This window comes from Panthera onca, chromosome D3, assembly GCF_046562875.1.
Source record: "Panthera onca isolate mPanOnc1 chromosome D3, mPanOnc1 haplotype 2, whole genome shotgun sequence".
Classification (NCBI taxonomy): Eukaryota; Metazoa; Chordata; class Mammalia; order Carnivora; family Felidae; genus Panthera; species Panthera onca.
Genome location: NC_138350.1, coordinates 63,220,807 through 63,239,593, shown reverse-complemented (window position 1 = coordinate 63,239,593; position 18,787 = coordinate 63,220,807).

The following is an 18,787-nucleotide window of genomic DNA, read 5'->3' as shown; positions in this document are numbered from 1 at the left end:
TGGTCTGGAATATGGCTTAGACATCAGAAATTTTTAAAAAGCTCCCCAGAAAACACTAGTCCATAAGAACACTGGTTTCAGAAATCTCATTATTCCTACAAGGCACTGGTTGTCATAAATTAAGGCAGGCATAGTCTAAGGCAGGGCTAGAGAAATAAGACATAAGCAGAAAGTGTTCATTGCATGTGTTCCCTGGGTATATGGCTGTCTTGTCATTAGTTCCATGCCGGTACAGCAGCAACAAAACAACAAAGTCACCTCTTAATTAGTAGATATGTTTGGAAATGTAGGAGGCCTGGTTAAGGGAAGAACTCCATCATAAAGGAGAGGTATTTCTGCCTGCTTCTCTATAGGATCTTTGAGATTCTTTCTGATATAGCTTGTCTGCTTTGGCCATTCTTTCATTCAGTAACTATTTATGAGTACCAGCTGTGTACTAAGGATAGTGGTGGAAATAGAAATAATATATGAGCTTTACCAGAGGAGCTTCCACATGAGAAGATAAAACTGTAAACACAAAGCTACACATATATACATACACCCTCCCACACAACTACAAAGATACATGATAAATACTTCGGTAGAAATACAAGTCAACCAAACACATCATGAGTTTAGGGGAAGAAGATCTATTCTTCCAGTATTGTACATTGCTAATTATATAGTAAATGACTAAATAAAAAAACATTTTTTTCAAAAATATATTTCTTAATTTATGTGCATTTTATTCACAAAAAAAAAACCTTTTTGAAGATAAAAATCATATTGTAATTTTAGCGATGGATCCAGCAGAGTTTAAAGAATAAAGTATGCCTTGATACATTTTTCTGAACTAATGTAAATTTGCAATTAAGACAGGTGGGATACCTTAATGGGAAAAAGCCAGTTTAAAGCTTCTGTTTGAAAACAGAGGTATCTAACTGAGGGTGTTACAAGATAAAAACTAGAAAGGACCTTTGTGGGTATGAGTTTGTGTGTGTGTGTGTGTGTGTGAGAGAGAGAGAGAGAGAGAGAGAGCTCTTAAACAGAGAATCTACTCTTCCTAGATTATAGAGAAAAAGATTTCATAAGTTCTATAGATAATCCACAGAAGCACTGGAAAAGGCTAAAGTAATTGACTGTAGACTGAGCTGCCAAGACAGTTTCCATTCCACAGTCCAGAACTGGCTCAGCAAGGGAACTGCAAACCATACCATATTTAAGAAGCCACAACACAGTGCTAGGTATAGAACCAGGCTGACCCTCTGGCAATTCACAGAAACAAAAGTGATGTTCCATTCATACCTCTTCTCTTCTGACTATCTGAACCTGAATCATATGTCTGCATTTTAGAACCAATAACTATTGTTATTTATTATCATCATCATCATCTCCTGGCGTAACAATGTGTACACTGTTGGGAACAAATAAATGATTTGTCCTGGTCTGAAATAAGCAGAAAAAAACCCTGGACTCTGTGGAATCCACTTTCTCCACACTGGAAACTAGAATCACTCAGGAGGAACTGCAAATGACCTATCTTCCATGGACAGTGGGGATTTGTTAAGAATGAGAAGTCACTTTACCAAATTTTCTAGGCTGCTGAGTCTTTATTAATTCGCAATAAAGCCCTCTTCTGAGATACAGATACTGGGAGTAATCCAAGACATCCAAGAAAACAGCAATCTCTAAAAGGTCATAGCCCATACCACAGGGAATTATGCCTGGAAACTGAAAGCGTTTTTTCTGCTAGGTGGGTTCTCTGGCAGCACCCTAATTAAATCTCAAGTCTGCTACTAGAAATGAAACTTCAAGACTTTCTTGTCCCTGGAAACTGCTCATTTTCTGTCCATGTGTGCAGGCCTTGCAGCCTGAGTGCTGATATTTCCCAATCCCTTCTCCCCTGTCCTCACATCCTCCCACCCATAGCCCTTCTGTCCTATAGTTACCTACCTTTCCTGCAGCTTCTCTCCTGAGCTGTTGATACCAAGTCTAAGGAACATGAGATTGTTCTAGAACAATCCCCTTGATCAGTAATTCAACTTATCAGAATTTAGAGAAATACTGATGGTCTAGGCATAAATGACTCTGCTTTCCATCAATCTTGACAGATGTGATCAAAGAGAAGTCTTTGTTTCCTCAGGAAAAATAAAATAAAGAGAAAAATACTGGGTTTTTTTTAACACTTATTTATTTATTTATTTATTTATTTATTTATTTAGAGACAGAGAGAGCATGAGCAGGCAAGGAACAAAGAGAAAGAGAGAGAGAGAATCCCAAGCAGTTTCCTCCTTGCTGTCAGCGCAAAGCCCAATGCAGGTCTAGAACTCACAAACCATGAGATCATGACCTGAGCTGAAACCAAGAGTCAGACGCTCAACTGACTGAGCCACCCCCCAAAATACCATTTTTCATGAAAAAGCATGAATGAACCAGAAGACCTAAGTTTTTCAGATATAACATACACAAGAAAAAATATCAGACTAAGCATTACAATGAAATGAGAGCACTTCTAACACTGCAGTTAGGCTGCCAGCTAATAAAAAATTATCTGCCCAAGACCATATTCTTTCTCCTCAACTAGACTGAATCTCGTGAAGGTGGAGAAGTCTCATATAGACTGAGTGTGGAATACATTGTTCATCTCATACTAAGTGAGCTGTACTGTTCAAACAGATTTGGAGATGGCCCTTGTACTTCCTTGTTTACAATTTTCTTGTGTTATTTCAGAACTACCTGACCATTCCTTCACAGTTTGCAAGATCAGTGCATGTTATTATAAGTGATAGTCTACTGTGGTGGTTGGTTGTTCATGACTTACTCTCACATGAAATATTAACCTGTAGGCTCTTTCAAATTTCTATAGAAATAAAATTTATATTTAAATAATTACCTGGATAAATTCTTAAACTATTTTGATTGACTGCCCTGCTGTATACTAATCCACTATTCTTATTGGTGCAATTCTGTTGTTTTCTTTACTGCCAAGTTCATTGTTCTAAGTCTTAGCCACCACATTTTCTGTTTTTGTTTCTTTTTTACAGGCTTGTAGCTTTATGTTTTTTAAATTACCTCTCATTAACTTGTACGTTTTTACTACTTTCAATCTTAGTTTTCCAATTCCTTGTTTTATCTGATTCATATTCCTAAAAAACAATTTTAAATTATTTATGCTTTGAAAGCATAATTTAAATTTTTTAGGAACTTTGTACTATCAAAGAACTCAGGTGGCACTAAATGCAATCCCGACATTGCAAAAAAAAAATGATTTAGTGAATTGTGGAATATCCAGCTATTGCTGGGTCACAGGGTGATCTATTTTCATTTTTTTGAGGAACCTCCAAAGGCAAGGGAATTAAAAGCAAAAATAAACTACTGGGACCTCATGAAGATAAAAAGCTTCTGCACAGCAAAGGAAACAACCAACAAAACTAAAAGGCAACCAACGGAATGGGAAAAGATATTTGCAAATGACATATCGGACAAAGGGCTAGTATCCAAAATCTATAAAGAGTTCACCAAACTCCACACCTGAAAAACAAATAACCCAGTGAAGAAATGTGCAGAAAACATGAATAGACACTTCTCTAAAGAAGACATCCGGATGGCCAACAGGCACATGAAAAGATGCTCAACGTCACTCCTCATCAGGGAAATACAAATCAAAACCACACTCAGGTATCACCTCACGCCAGTCAGAGTGGCCAAAATGAACAAATCAGGAGACTATAGATGCTGGCGAGGATGTGGAGAAACGGGAACCCTCTTGCACTGTTGGTGGGAATGCAAATTGGTGCAGCCACTCTGGAAAACAGTGTGGAGGTTCCTCAAAAAATTAAAAATAGACCTACCCTATGACCCAGCAGTAGCACTGCTAGGAACTTACCCAAGGGATACAGGAGTGCTGATGCATAGGGGCACTTGTACCCCAATGTTTATAGCGGCACTCTCAACAATAGCCAAATTATGGAAGAGCCTAAATGTCCATCAACTGATGAATGGATAAAGAAATTGTGGTTTATATGCACAATGAAGTACTACATGGCAATGAGAAAGAATGAAATATGGCCCTTTGTAGCAACGTGGATGGAACTGGAGAGTGTTATGCTAAGTGAAATAAGCCATACAGAGAAAGACAGATACCATATGGTTTCACTCTTATGTGGATCCTGAGAAACTTAACAGAAACCCATGGGGGAGGGGAAGGAAAAAAAAAGAGGTTAGAGTGGGAGAGAGCCAAAGCATAAGAGACTGTTAAAAACTGAGAACAAACTGAGGGTTGATGGGGGATGGGAGGGAGGGGAGGGTGGGTGATGGGTATTGAGGAGGGCACCTTTTGGGATGAGCACTGGGTGTTGTATGGAAACAATTTGATAATAAATTTCATATATTGAAAAAAAAAGAAAAAAAAAAGGTTAGAGTGGGAGAGAGCCAAAGCATAAGAGACTGTTAAAAACTGAGAACAAACTGAGGGTTGATGGGGGGTGGGAGGGAGGAGAGGGTGGGTGATGGGTATTGAGGAGGGTACTTTTTGGGATGAGCACTGGGTGTTGTATGGAAAACAATTTGACAATAAATTGCAAAAAAAAAAAAAAAAGAATGACCATTAAAAACAAAATTTCTAAAACCTAAAAATAAATAAATAAATAAATAAATACGCAAATTAATTAATTAATTAAATAAAAAATAAAAAATCTTCCATTCTACAAATGAGGAAAATGAGGTAAAGAAAGGTTAACACGCTCAATGTGCAAAGAAACAACTACTACATCCTGAAGTTTTGTTCTAGAGTTCATGTTCTTGACCACTAACCTGTACAGCCTTTCAAAGGGTGACCTCAAAACAGTTGCTGCCTACTGAGGTGCTTACAGTAGACACTGCCTCACTGCTTTCCATCTATGTAATTGTATACTCTTTTCAATGCCCATATCAAGTAGGTGCCTCTGCCATATTGTGCTGACCTTGCTGGTAAACACTGTGAGATCCGTTTGAAAATTAGAAGTTGTGTTTTCAGTTACTCCTTCCAGAACTTACACTGTGAATCATTAGAGCCAAGTAACCACATGCCTGGTAGGCTCTATCCACCCAGGAGAGCTAAAGACAGCAATCATGCTCAACTCACTAGTTTGTTTCAGGAATAACATAGACTGGCATTGGCAGGACCTGTTGTACTTTATAAAGCTTTCCTGTTCTGTCTCCCTTGGTGCCTGCTCTCCCGCATGCTGCCCTCTCTCTAGGATCCCTCCCTCCACTCTTAAGAGTTGACTTTGTTCAGAACATTTTCTGGCTTTGTGGCTTCTGTATAACAGAGAGTCACTTATCCTCTGAACATCCTACTGGGTAATTTAATTTCTATTAATGAGACATCATGTTAATATACTGAAGGGGTCCAGAATATGCTATTATGACATAAAAATTATTTTGAGCCTAAGGCATTTAAGGTCCTGAAATCTTTTACGTGCCTTAAAGCAAAGCCTCCTTTTAAAACTCAGATGTCATAAGTTTGCTTTCTGGGAGCAACCAGGGAAGATTGACTCATCATTAGAGATGAGAAGTCTGTCCTAAACAGACATGGTCACAAAACTATCATTTCCCTCATCTATACTCCTAAGGGTTCATTTATCTTTCTAAAAAGTCACTTGCTTTTCCTTAAGTGCCCTTTCTCCTCCTTCCCATTCCCCTATTAGGATGGTATAGAAGCCCAAAATTCTAACCACCTTTTTAAGCCACATTTTTGAGGACTCTCAAACCTATGTGATTAAATTTATCTTTTATCCTGCTAATCTGTTTTTTGCCAGTTTAATTCACAGGCTCACATGTTGTCCACCCTAATCAGCCTGGGCCCTATGGAAGCTATTTGACATAATGTGACCTTGATTCTTAGTAAGTCGTAGCTCCAATTAGGTTATGAACCCCTCACAACTGTAGACAAACACATTCTTTCTGTAGGTATTTTGGAATTGGGAATGAGAGGGACAAAAATCTTCATTTTCTTTACCTGGAGGTGTGAAATGTGCATTTGGAAGCTACCGAGAATGCACTTTTAACCTACCTTATAACCTAGAGAAGCAGGCAAAAAATCGATTGGGGAGAGAGGGAAATAGAATGAAATCCTGTCTATAAAGGCAAGAAAAATATGAACAATGAAGAAAAGGTTTGGGGAGTTTGTAGTCTGATTCTATTTCTTTTTAGCCCATGTTACTGCTTTCTTCTTAAACCAGCCAAAGTCAGTTTCTTATATTTGCAGGCAAAAGAATTACAAATTATGACATATTATTCTGTGTTAAAATACTGTTAATGGCAGATTATGTGTTTTTATGCATAGCATCTCTAAGTCGTCTCTTTGGCAGAGGACTGCTAAGAACAATACTTCTTAAATCAGAAGACTGAACCACTATTACTGATAATTACACACGTCATGTCAGGACAGTGGGGAACATATTTTATGTACTGAGTGACCTTCCAATACCCCTTCTGATTTCATCTTTCATTATTTGTTTTAAGGCAGTAACACTGTCATACCTGGGCAATAATCAATTCATGACTTTTGAGTCACACTTTCTGCTCCGTCTTCATAATGAAAACAGAAGTTAATCCTGAACATCATTTCCTGAAATGTCAACAAGGCCGGCCACTATGCCTCTGGTTACCGTGGAGACTATGGAAGAATGAGTTGTTCTCTTCACCCCTTCTCTCTTTTGACTGGTAGCCCCTGCAGGCACTGGCAGAAGTTGCTGTTGTCAGACCCAAACTGATTAAATCTCTTCAACCTGGAGCAGTAAAGACAAAGATATTTCAGGGAATGGTACCCAAAGATTAACCGATGTTGTCAGAGCTGTGATATGAGAACAAATTATAATTTGCATTTACAGCAAAAGTCAATTAATTGGATCTTGTCCTATGTGTTTGATATGACTTATCAGATATTCATGCTTTAACATCAACTGAGAAAATAATGTTGTGTGATTTTTAACACATATTTTTCATTCCAAAAAAGTAAAATGCTTTTATTTGTATGCAAGAACTTTAAGATCTACAAGGCCATTACATTTCCTGGCTGTGGTAGAAAATTAAAGATATTAGCCGCGTGGTATAAATAATACATTGAGCAAATATATTTGTTTCATGCCTACCATTTAATAGTCTAGAGTTCTAGGTACTAGGGAAACCACAGTGAAATAACAGATGATGTCATGCCTTTTGGAATTTACATTTTAGTGCAAGGAGATGGTAGGATACAAAACAAAGAAAGGAGGCCAAACAATGGCAAATGACATGGAAAAAAAAGAAAACAAAAACATGGAAAGGGATACTAGTGCCTTAGTGGAAGGGGTTTCCATATAAAGTACAGTTGTCTCATGAAGACTTTGATGAGCAAAAGCACAAGATGAGGGATAATTCATACAGTATCTAGGGAAAAAATATCCCAGGTAAGAAAAATACGAAACATACTGTCCCTGAAACAAGAGTTGGCTCCCATGTTTCAGGACCTGCAAAGCACTGCATGTAGCTGAACCAGCAAAGAGAATACTAGCAGATCATAAGAGAGGTTAACATGGAGATCATATTACGGAAGGCCCTATTGATGAATATAACCATTGTGATTTTACTTCAAGTAAAATGAGAAGTTATTGCAAATTTTTAAGCAGAAATTTCGCATGTTGTGAATTATGTTTTTTAAAAGTGTTATTGAGGTAAATAATTCAGCCCACAATTCATCCACTTAATAATGTACAGTTCATTGCTTTTGAACCATTACCACAATATAATTTTAGAGCATTTTTGTTTTACCCAAAAGAAAACCTGTGTGTATGTACAGCCACTCCTCATTGTCCCCCTCTCTACCTCTCTTTCCCAGCCATTCTGCTTCTGTGGATTTGTTTCTTTCACTTAGCATAGATAGTCCAGGTTATTGCCTGTATCAGTATTATTCCTTTGATTGCTGAATACTATTCATTTGTGTAGATATGTCACATATTTTTAATCCATTCATAAGTTGATGGGCATTTGGTTTGTTTCTAATTTTTTGGCTACTAAGAAAAATGCTCCTATGAACATTTGTGTACAAATATTTGAGTGTATGTATATATTTATGATATGTAACTAGGAGTGGGATGGCAGGATCACATGGTAATGTAATGTTCAACATTTTGAAGAACGGCTAAACTGTTTTCCCAAGTGGCTACACCATTTTACATTCCCCTGAGCAGCATATGAAGGTTATAATTTCTCCAAATCTTTTCCAACACTTGATAATCTTTTATTGTAGCCACCCTAGCGGTTGTGAAGTGATATCGCATTGTGGTTTTGACTGAATTTTCCTATGACTAATGATGTTGAACAGTTTTTCATGTGCTTCTTGGCCATTTGTATATCTTCTTTGGAGGAATATCTATTCAAATATTTTGTCCATTTTTAAATTGGGTTATTTGTCTTTTTGTTTAGGTGTCGTATGCATTCCTTAAATCTTCTGAACACAAGTCTGTTATCAGATAAATGATATTCAGATATCTTCTCCCATTCTATGCGATGTCTTCTCAGTTTATTTATGATATCATTTATAGCACACACAAAAAAGTTTTAAGCCTTGATGCAGTATAACTTAACTAATTTTCTTTTGTCACTTGTATTTTTGGTGTTATGTCTAAGATATCACAACTAACCCAAGGTAATAAAGATTTATGCCCATGTTTTCTTGTGAGAGTTTTACAGTCTTATCTCTTAATGCAAGTTTATGGTCCATTTTGAGTTAATTTTTGTGCATGGTGTGATGTAGAAGTCAAATGTTATTCTTTTGCATGTATACACCCAGTCTCAGCACTGTTGTTGAAAAAATTGTTCTTTCCCCAAATAAACTGTCTTGAGATTTTTATTAAAATTAATAAACTGTAAATGTAAGAGTTTAAGTATGGACTCTCAATTCTATTGAGATCTGTATGAGATCTGTTCATGCCAGTACAACACTGTCTTGATTATTGTAGCTTTGTGGTAAGTTTTGAAATTGAGAAGTGTGTCTGCCAAATCCCAGTTAACCATAGTGTAGAGTCCTTTTTATATGTTCTTATATTAGTTTGCTAGTATTTTGTTGAGGAATTTTGCATGACTCATAGGAACTGTTGGACTCCAGTTTTCTTTTGATATCTTTGTTTTGTTTTGTTTTAATTTTTTTAATGTATATTTATTTTTGAGAGAGAGAGAGAGAGAGATAGCACAAGCAGAGGAGGGGCAAAGAGAGAGGGAGACACAGAATCTGAAGCAGGCTCCAGGCCTGTGGGGCTGGACTCATGAACCATGAGATCATGACCTGAGCCGAAGTCAGACAGTTAACCGACTGAGCCACCCGGCTGCCCCTCTTTATCTGGTTTTGATAGCAGTAATTCTGACCCCAGAGAATAAGTTGGGAAGTATTCCCCTTCTATTTATATGTTTTTTTTATCCTTTCTATTATTGATGTGACATATCGCATTGATTGATATTGAATTACCTTTGCATCACAAGAATAAATCCCATTTGATAGTGCTTTATGAATTTTTAAAACATATTGTGGGATTTGGTTTACTAAATCCCACAATTGTTGAGCATTTTTTGCATCTATGTTCATGAGAAATATTGGCTTATAATTCTCTCTTTCTTTTCTTTTTTTTGGGGGGGTGCCTTTTTCTGATTTTGGTATCAGGGTGATTTTGATGTCATATAATAAGTTTGGAAGTTTTCCTTCCTCTTGGAATAGTTTAAGAATGGGTATTGACTCTTCTTTAAATGTTTGGTAGAATTCACCTGTAAAGCTCTCTGGTCCTGGACTTTTGATTACTGATTCCATTTTCTTGCTAGTAATCAGTCTGTTTAAATTTTCTATTTCTTCCTACTACAGTTTTGATAGGTTATATGTTTCTAGGAATTGATCCATTTCTTCTGAATTGCCCAATTTGTTGTCATATGGGTTTTCATAATATTCTGTTACAATTGTTTGGATTTTTGGCAGTGTTGGTTATTTGTCCTCATTTATTAGTAATTTTATTTGGTTCTACTCTTTTTTAATGAGTCTTGCTAGAGGTTTACAATTTTGTTGATCTTTTCAAAGAAGCAGCTCCTGGTTTCATTGATCTGTTCTATTGTATTTTTAGTTTCTATATCATTTATTTTTGCTCTAATCATTATAATTTCCTTCCTTTTGCTGGGTTTGAGTTTTATTTCTTCTTCTTTTTCTAGCTTCTTTAGGGGTAAGGTTAGGTTGTTTATTTGAGATTTTTCTTGCTTCTTGAGGTGGACCTGTGTTGCTATAAACTTCCCTTTTAGGTCTTTTGCTAAACTTTTGATGCACTTTTGATGCATTCCAAAGATTTTGGACCACTGTGTTTTCATTTTCACCTGTCTCCATGTAATTTTGTATTTCTTCTTTGATTTCTTGGTTGACCCATTCATTGTTTAATAGCATGTTATTTAATCTCCATGTATTTGTGCTCTTTCCAGATTTTATCTTGTGGTTGATTTCTTGTTTCATAGTGTTATGCTCAGAAAAGATGCATGGTATCACTTCAACGTTTTTGAATTTGTTGAGGCTTTTTTTGTGGTCTCATATGTAATTTATTCTGGATAATGTTCTGCGTACATTTGAAAAGAATGTGTATTCTGCTGTTTTAGGATAGAATGTTCTAAATATGTCTGTTAAATCCATCTGGTCCAGTGTGCCTTTCAAAGCCACTGTTTCCTTGTTGATTTTCTGTTTGGATGCTCTGTTCATTGGTCAAGTGGGGTGTTAAAGTCCCCTACTGTTTGTCATGCTGTCTCTTTAGGGTCAGGGTTTCTGCTTCTTAATGCTTTCTAGGTTCACCCAGAGCTGAGCCCGCTGATGTTTAAAATTCCAGGCTTTAAGTCCTGCTGATTTTAAGAGCTCATGAAATCCTACCCCTTTCACTTTCAGAGGTAAATATTAGAGATTCATCCTCCCTGTTCATGGGCTGCCTGGTGTGAAAGTCTGTTTTTCACCTTTCCTTGACCCACCAGTTCTCTCTCCATTGCCGATGGCTATGGTATGTTTTGCTCCCAGACCACATCTTCTCTACCTTCTTGGATGTTGCCTCTTCTCTACCTTTAGTTGTTTTATTCATGCTGATGTGTGTGTTATCTAGTTGTATTCATGGTTAGAGGTGAGCTTAGGGTCCTCCTACTCTGCCATCTTTCCATACTTCAGTTCTTCAAAATTTGTTGTTGATTGTTTTATGGCCTAGGATATAGTCTATCCTGGAGAAGGTCTATGTGTGCTTGAGAAGAATATATATGCTGCCTCTGCTAGATGGAGTGTTTTATAGGTGTCTGCTAGGTCTAGTTGTTTTATAGTATTACTCAAGTGTAGTATTTTCTTGTTGATCTTCTGCCTAATTGTTCTTTCCATTATTGAAAGAGAAGTGTTAAAGTCTCTATCATTGTTGAATTGTCTATTTCACCCTTCAGTTATATAAAGGTTTTCTTCATGTATTTTGAAGCTTTTTTTCAGTGTATATATGCTTATTATTGTTGTATCTTCCTGATACATTGACTCTTTTATCATTGAGAGATATGTCTATTCATCTTTAGTAACATTTTTGTTTTAAAATCGATTTTTTCTAATATTAGCATAGCCAATTCAGCTCTTTAATGGTTGCCATTTGCATAGTGTACCTTTTGCCATGCTTTTGCCTACCACCTATTTGAATTTTTAATATAAACTGTGTCTCTTATAGACAGCATATGGTTGAATCCTTTTTTTTAATGTGGGCATTTATACAATCTATCTCTGCCTTCTAATTAGATTGTTTAATTTATTAATATTTAATATTATTGATAGGGTTGGATATATACCTAATAACTTTTGTTCATTTGTTTTCCACATGCCTCATGACAATGTTTCTCTACTATTGCCTTCTTTTTTATTGAGTGGATATTTTCTAGTGTAACATTTTGATTCTTGCAATGATTTTTTAAAAATTATTTTCTTGGGGCACCTGGGTGGCTCAGTTGGTTGAGCATCTGACTTTGGCTCAGGTCATGATCTCACAGTTCATGAGTTCGAGCCCTGCATCAGGCTCTGTGCTGACAGCCCAGAGACTTGAGCCTGCTTCAGATTCTGTTTCTCCCTCTCTTTCTGCCACCCCCTCCACTGCTCACACTCTCTTTCTTTCTCAAAAATAAATAAACCTTAAAAAAATAAAGATAGAAGTTATTTTCGTAAGTTTTCATTTTCTTTGATGATTGTTGAGGTTTGTGGTATATCTTACCTAATCAAAGTCCACTTCAGATTTATCCTGAATTAGTTCCCAAAAAATATAGGAATTTTAATTTCATATAGCCCATTCCCTCTTCTCCCTTTTGGTACTATTTAGTACTATATTGTATTAAATAGATATCAAAATATATTTTATATATTATTAAATTATATATATATATATATATATATATATATATATAATGTGTATATGTATGTACATAAATGTATAAATTAAACCCAGTGACACATTGTTATAATTACTACTTTCTATACTTGCCATGGACTAAATGTTAATGTCTCCCCAGAACTCATATGTTGAAATCTTAATCCCCAATGTGATGGTATTTGGAAATGAGGCCTTCAGTAATTAGTCATGAGGGTAGAGTACTCATGATAGGATTAGTGTCATAAGGAGACACAAGAGCTTGCTTCCTTTCTGTTTCCTGCCATATGAGTACACAGTAAGAAAATGGCCATATGCAAACCAGGAAGTAGGATCTCACCAAACACCAGCTCTGCCAGCACCTTGATCTTGAACTTCTTAGTCTACAGAACTGTGAGTAATAAATATTTGTCATTTAAGCCACTCAGTCTAAGGTCATTGTTATAGCAGCCCCAACTGACTAAGATAATAATCATGTATCTTTTAATGATGCTCAGAGAGTAAATAAAGGTACCCTTTCTGGTTCTCTTCATTTATCTTATGGATATATGCTACCATCTGTTGTGATTTCCTTCTTCCCATACACCTTTTTCCCAACCACTTCACTTGTGTTGTTATTGTCAAATATAGGATCATTAATGCAGTTATATACATATCGTTTCATGCAACTTTTTTTTGAAATCGGGAGAAGTAAGAAGGAATGTGCAATTATATTGTCTTTTGTAATCACCTACATATTTACTTTAATGGCCCTCTGTTTTCTTGTGTGGCTTTGAATTACTGTCTGGTATCACTTTCTTTCAGACGGAAGAATTTTCTTTTGCATTTCTTGTAAGACAAGTCTGCTAGCAATGAATTTTATTTTTTTGTGTGTGTTTGTTTTGTAATTTAGGAATATATTTATTTCTACTTATTTTTGAAAGATAGTTTTGCTGGTTTTAAGATTCTTGGTTGAGAGTTTTTTAAGCACTCTGAATATATTGCCCCACTGCCTTCTGGCCTCCATTGTCTAATGAGATGTCAACTGTTAATCTTAATGGGGTTCCCCGGTATGTAACGAATCATTTTTCTCTCAATGCGTTCAAGATTTTCTCTTTATTTTTGACTTTCAACATTGTAAGTAATATTTGTATGGGTATATCTTACTTAGAGTTTGTTGAGCTTCTTCACCATGTAGATTAATGTTTTCATCAAATTTGGGAGATGCTCAGACATTATTCATATTTTTTTCTACTCCCTTCTTTCTCTTCTCTCATCTGGTATTTCCATCATAACATATGTTGGTGTGATTAATGATGACCCAGCTTTCTCTGAGTCTCTGTTCATTTTTCCCTTTTTTTTCTTCTTTTTTTCTGTTTTGTCAGAGATGGGGGGAAAAAACACTGTTACCTAAGTTGAAAAGTAAACAGAAGTGTGGTTAAAGGAGAGAATGGATATTTTTTAATATTATGGAGATGAAGTTCAAAAGGTGGGTAAGCAACACTGTTGTCAAAGCCCAGCTATGATGTGTGGTCTCTCTCTGAGAGGTAAAGGAAGATGCAGCATATCTTGAAGTAGTTAGGGGGGAGTGTACATGATAGAAGGTGTGCTTTAGGAATACAAATTTAACTGTAGGCTACAAATAGATCAGAGGTAGATGAGAACCTAGGGAGGCAATTAGTATGTAAAAAAAAAAAAAAAAAAAGTGTGTTTGTATTGGAGGTGGTGTTTCCGGATAAATATATAAGGGAAATGGATCTGATCTGGTAGAAAAAATACATCATCCTCATTTATTTGTGCTAGATCACAACCAAATGAAGATTATTGCAGTATTCTCATTTCTAATTATTTCATAATGATCTGTCTTTAGTTTTACTTCTAAAGAGCTAGCTAGGTAAAATGCTTTTTACATTTATTTTTCTGTCCAAAGTAAGAATCTTAACTGGTTGTTCCTTCCAAACTAACTTCTTACTAGTATTCCCAGACAATCTCTGGAGAAATAAAATTTTCATCACATATTTCTCATTATAGAAAACTAATTAGAGTTCTAATTAGTATATAAATGGTTTTCAAAATAATCTTCTTTATAATACAAAATAATTTACTTTTCCAATTAAATTTTGTGTTTGGAAAAATATTGAATTGATTAGATTTCTGAAAGACTTGGATATTGTGGCAGAGTCCTCATTTTCCTTTTCCTCATGGGAGACAAAGGGAAAGAAAAAAGAAGGAATGGACAACACAGTATGCTGTGACTTGTATACTTTTGAGAATGTGGCTATTAGTTCCTCTTCCTAAGTCTTTTGTTTTGTCTACTCTTCCCTCCTTCTTGATTGATTGATTCTTTAGTATGTTTTTTTGGAAACAAGTATTCTCTAACAGGAGGGGCTAAGTAAACAAATGGTCATTTAGTCTTAGGAGAAGAGTCTACAAAATGTTTTATTTTTCATTTTTTTATTAAAATAAATTAGCATAAGTAAAGTTTACCCTTTTTAGTGTACTGTTTTGAAAGTTATGATAAATGTATTTGGTCATATAAACATATCAAAATTAAGACAGAATAGTTCTATTCCCCAAAAAGTTCACCTGGGTCACTTTTTAGCAAAATTCTCTCTGCTTCCTTCACTCCCACTATATCCATCCCCTGGACACCACTGATCTGCTTTTTGTCTCTTTTTTTGTCTTTTCCTGAATGTTATATATATTTTCTTCAGTTTCCTTTTTTGTTTATAAATTATTATTTATTAATGTTTTAACTGAACTCTGTAAATTAAAAACAAATTAAGACAGCTTCTGCACTTAATGACTAAAATCCTTCATAAATGAAAAACTCAAAGCCTTCTTCTAAGGATAGTACTGTTTGAGAAGAGTTTTCAGAAATCAAGACATACAAGAATCATGTCATATTATTTCGACTCATATGCCTTAAATTGGGGAAATGTTGGGGACTCTTTGACAACTGTAGATTGATTGGAATTCAAGTCTTCATTTTCATATTCTTATTGTCAGATGTTTACTCCAGAGTTGTAGAATAAATTGGAAATTCTTCCTTTTTATTTGTTTGCCTGGAATATTTTCAGTGCTTTGCATGATGTGTTCCTTAGGAGTTTAAACAATCTGAAAACTATTCTTTATTATTTATTGAAGGGAGAGAGATTTTTAACTACCTCCTCAATTTTATTTTCCTCCTCAATTTTTTTAATGATTATATATCTAATTATACTATCTACTTTGTCTTGGGTAATTTTTTGTAAGCTATACTTTTTGGGGGGTTTTATCCATTATGTATGATTTTTCAATTTCTTTGCCATAAAAATTATTCAAAAGTTTCTATTTCCTTAATCTCTGCTATATCTATAGTCACGTCCTATTTTTCAAACCTGTTTATTTTTTTTTCTTTGATCAACCTCCTCAGAATTTTAATCTATTTTATTAGCCGTTCCAAAGCCAACTTTTGAATTTATTAATTGTCTCTATACTATTTTTTGTTTTAGCTTTCATACTTACTTGTTTTTTTTTCTTCTATTTTTGGAGGGACTTTGATCAGTTTTTGTTGTTCAGTGTCTTAAGTTGTGTGTTTTATGTGTTAATTTTAAGCTTTACCTATTTTCTTTTATAAATATTGAATGTGATAGATTTCCTTTAGGTGCTGCACTTGCTGTATCTCACAAGTTTTGAAATTATTATTTTTATTATCGTTTGGTTCTAAGAACTTTTAAATTTCTACTAATATACTTTTGAGCCATAAATTATAATATTTCCAAATAGATGCACACTTAACATATATATATAGCACAAAAGAAATGAATAATTTAGGTAGTTTATAACCATATGATAAAGCATTATAGGTTCATATGTCTTTGCATTTATTATTCTAAACAATACAGAATCCTCTGAGAATTATTCTTTTAGGTTTCCTTTCAAAATTGTCTTAGATACAGAGAATGACAGTGAAAACCAAATTGAGATGTTGATCATTCTCCCTTTGGCTTTTTAATACAGTGTTATTCCCAGATGTTAATCATAATTAGCTATCATCACTTCGGTTTATCTGTCAAAAGAATCAACTGGTTTCCCTGTTCTCCATTTCCCTTCTCAGATATATCTAAAACAAGGTCACGAGTCATGACAAGAGCAAAACTCCAGTTATTAATATATGGAAACCTTTAAAGTTATTGTTATTATATTTGTAATCCTCTGAGTAGAACTATCACTAAAAGAGAGTTGATTATGACTTCCCTTTTACAATCTTTTAATAAAGTAGACAAGCAAAAACTGGAGGGAAAAGTAATATTCAAGACATGTGGGTTATTTTTTTGTTTTGTTTTGTTTTTTCCTGGACGTTGTTAGCCAGAAGTATCTGAAATGGTGTTTGGCTAATTGAACAACAGTCTGGTGACTGATTAAACATTATTTCCAGAGTCAGGGTCTTCCTGCTAAAAGAATCCATCTCTCTCATATCACAAGAAGTAAATGGTATAAAAATAGTTAATCAAATGATTAAGTATTTAGTCACTCAACCAGTGCCTTTGTCTGAACAGCTTCAAGTAATCATTTGATGGATATACGTATAAATTCACTGGTATTTTAATTAACTTGATTGCCCAGTTTAATAGTAAGTATTTTAAGCACCTACTGTGAGTTTCAAACTATCCCAGAAGTCATGGGGTATTCAAGAAATATAATAGGTAACTTCTTTCCACAAAGATAAAATATACATGAGGAAAAAAAGAGAAGAACACAGAAAAAATGCTAAATGTGTGCAGTTAGATAGAATAAACATCCTATAAAAACATCATCAAATATTCAGTTAGCACTTAATTTGTACTAAGTATTCATTCAACAAAAATTGTAAAAGGCACTGAAAATATGACTGTGAATGAGAAAGAATCTCTTGCAAGTAGATCATAGTAAAATTTCTTAAAAGGTAATATTAATAATACATTAATATTAATAGTAATATTTCTTTAAAATAATATTAAGCAGTGAATTAAACATGATGACAGATGTCTGGGTTGCTCAGTCGGTTAAGTGTCTGACTCTTGATTTCAGCTCAAGTCACGATCTCACAGTTTGTGGGTTCAAGCCCCAAGGTGCTGTCAGTGTGGGGCCTGCTTAGTATTCTCTCTCCCTCTCTCTCTGCCCCTCCCCAGCTCATGCTGTCTCTTTCCCTTTCCTTGTCTCTCTCTCTCTCTCTCTCTCTCTCAAAATAAATAAACTTTAAAAAAATAAAAATAAACATGATGGGGTAATTGGTATATCATACAAAAGACAGAGTGTTTGGGGTGTCAGGTGGGAGGACACCTTTGGTCTTTGCAAGCCAGGGAAGGTTGAAACACAATAGACAAACAAACATCAAGGAGAATAGGGAGTGAGCATGAATATTCCAAGAATCAGAAGAATATTATATGCAAAGGACAAAGAAAGAATAACATACTTGAAAAATTACCAGTTTATAAATTACCACTACTATAAATTACCACTATATATAAAAAAGTTATATAAATATAAATTTCAGCCATTTTCAGATAGCTGAAAAAATGGCAAGACATAGGGCTGATAAACTAGGAGATGTAAGCAGACACTAGAACATGAAAAATTTATAAGCCATAGCAACAAATTGAGCTATATTCTGAAGAAAGTAGCCTCTGGTTGATGAGCAGGTGGGATCAAATTTATCTTTTTAAAAAGCAATCTTCCTTTATCATGGATACTGGATTGGAGAGAAGAAAGACTAGTTGCTTGATATCAAAGCTCCACCAATAATCCAAGACAGGTGATTGAGACCTGAACTAAAGTTGTCACAATTGAATATAGAGTGGTCCTGATTCACAAGTTATTACATAAAATAGAAAGACCTGGGAATGTTTTAAGTGAACAACAGGAAAAATAAAAGTCACTTAATGAAGTTTTAATTGATGACTTCTGTTGATGGTGTCATTTACTAAGTTAAAAAACACTAGGAGGAGTTTTGGGAAAATGAGATGAGTTTTTAATAAATCAAGTTGGATGTGCCTTTGAGAAACCTAAGTGGATATAGCCATTACAGTGAAGATTATATGATGGCTACTGAACTCAGGAAAGGTTCTGGATGAGACATGAAAATCTGGGTACATCAATACATAAATGATTCTTTCTATAAACCCCACAACTCTCTAATGAGATAAACATTATTCCTAACTTGTAGATAAAAACTCAGAGATTCAGAGTTGTTAAAGAACTGTCAAGTTCTCACATCTGGTAAAAAGTAGCACCAAGATAAAATCCACACTGGTCTTCTCCAAAGTCAGTGTTTTCCAAAATTTATTAGGGTATTAAATTATTTTTAAGAAAAATAATTATCATAAACCCATAGTTTATTTAAGTTACTTTTTTTTTTATTTTAAAGAGAGAGCAAGTGCATGAGTTGGGGAGAGGGGCAG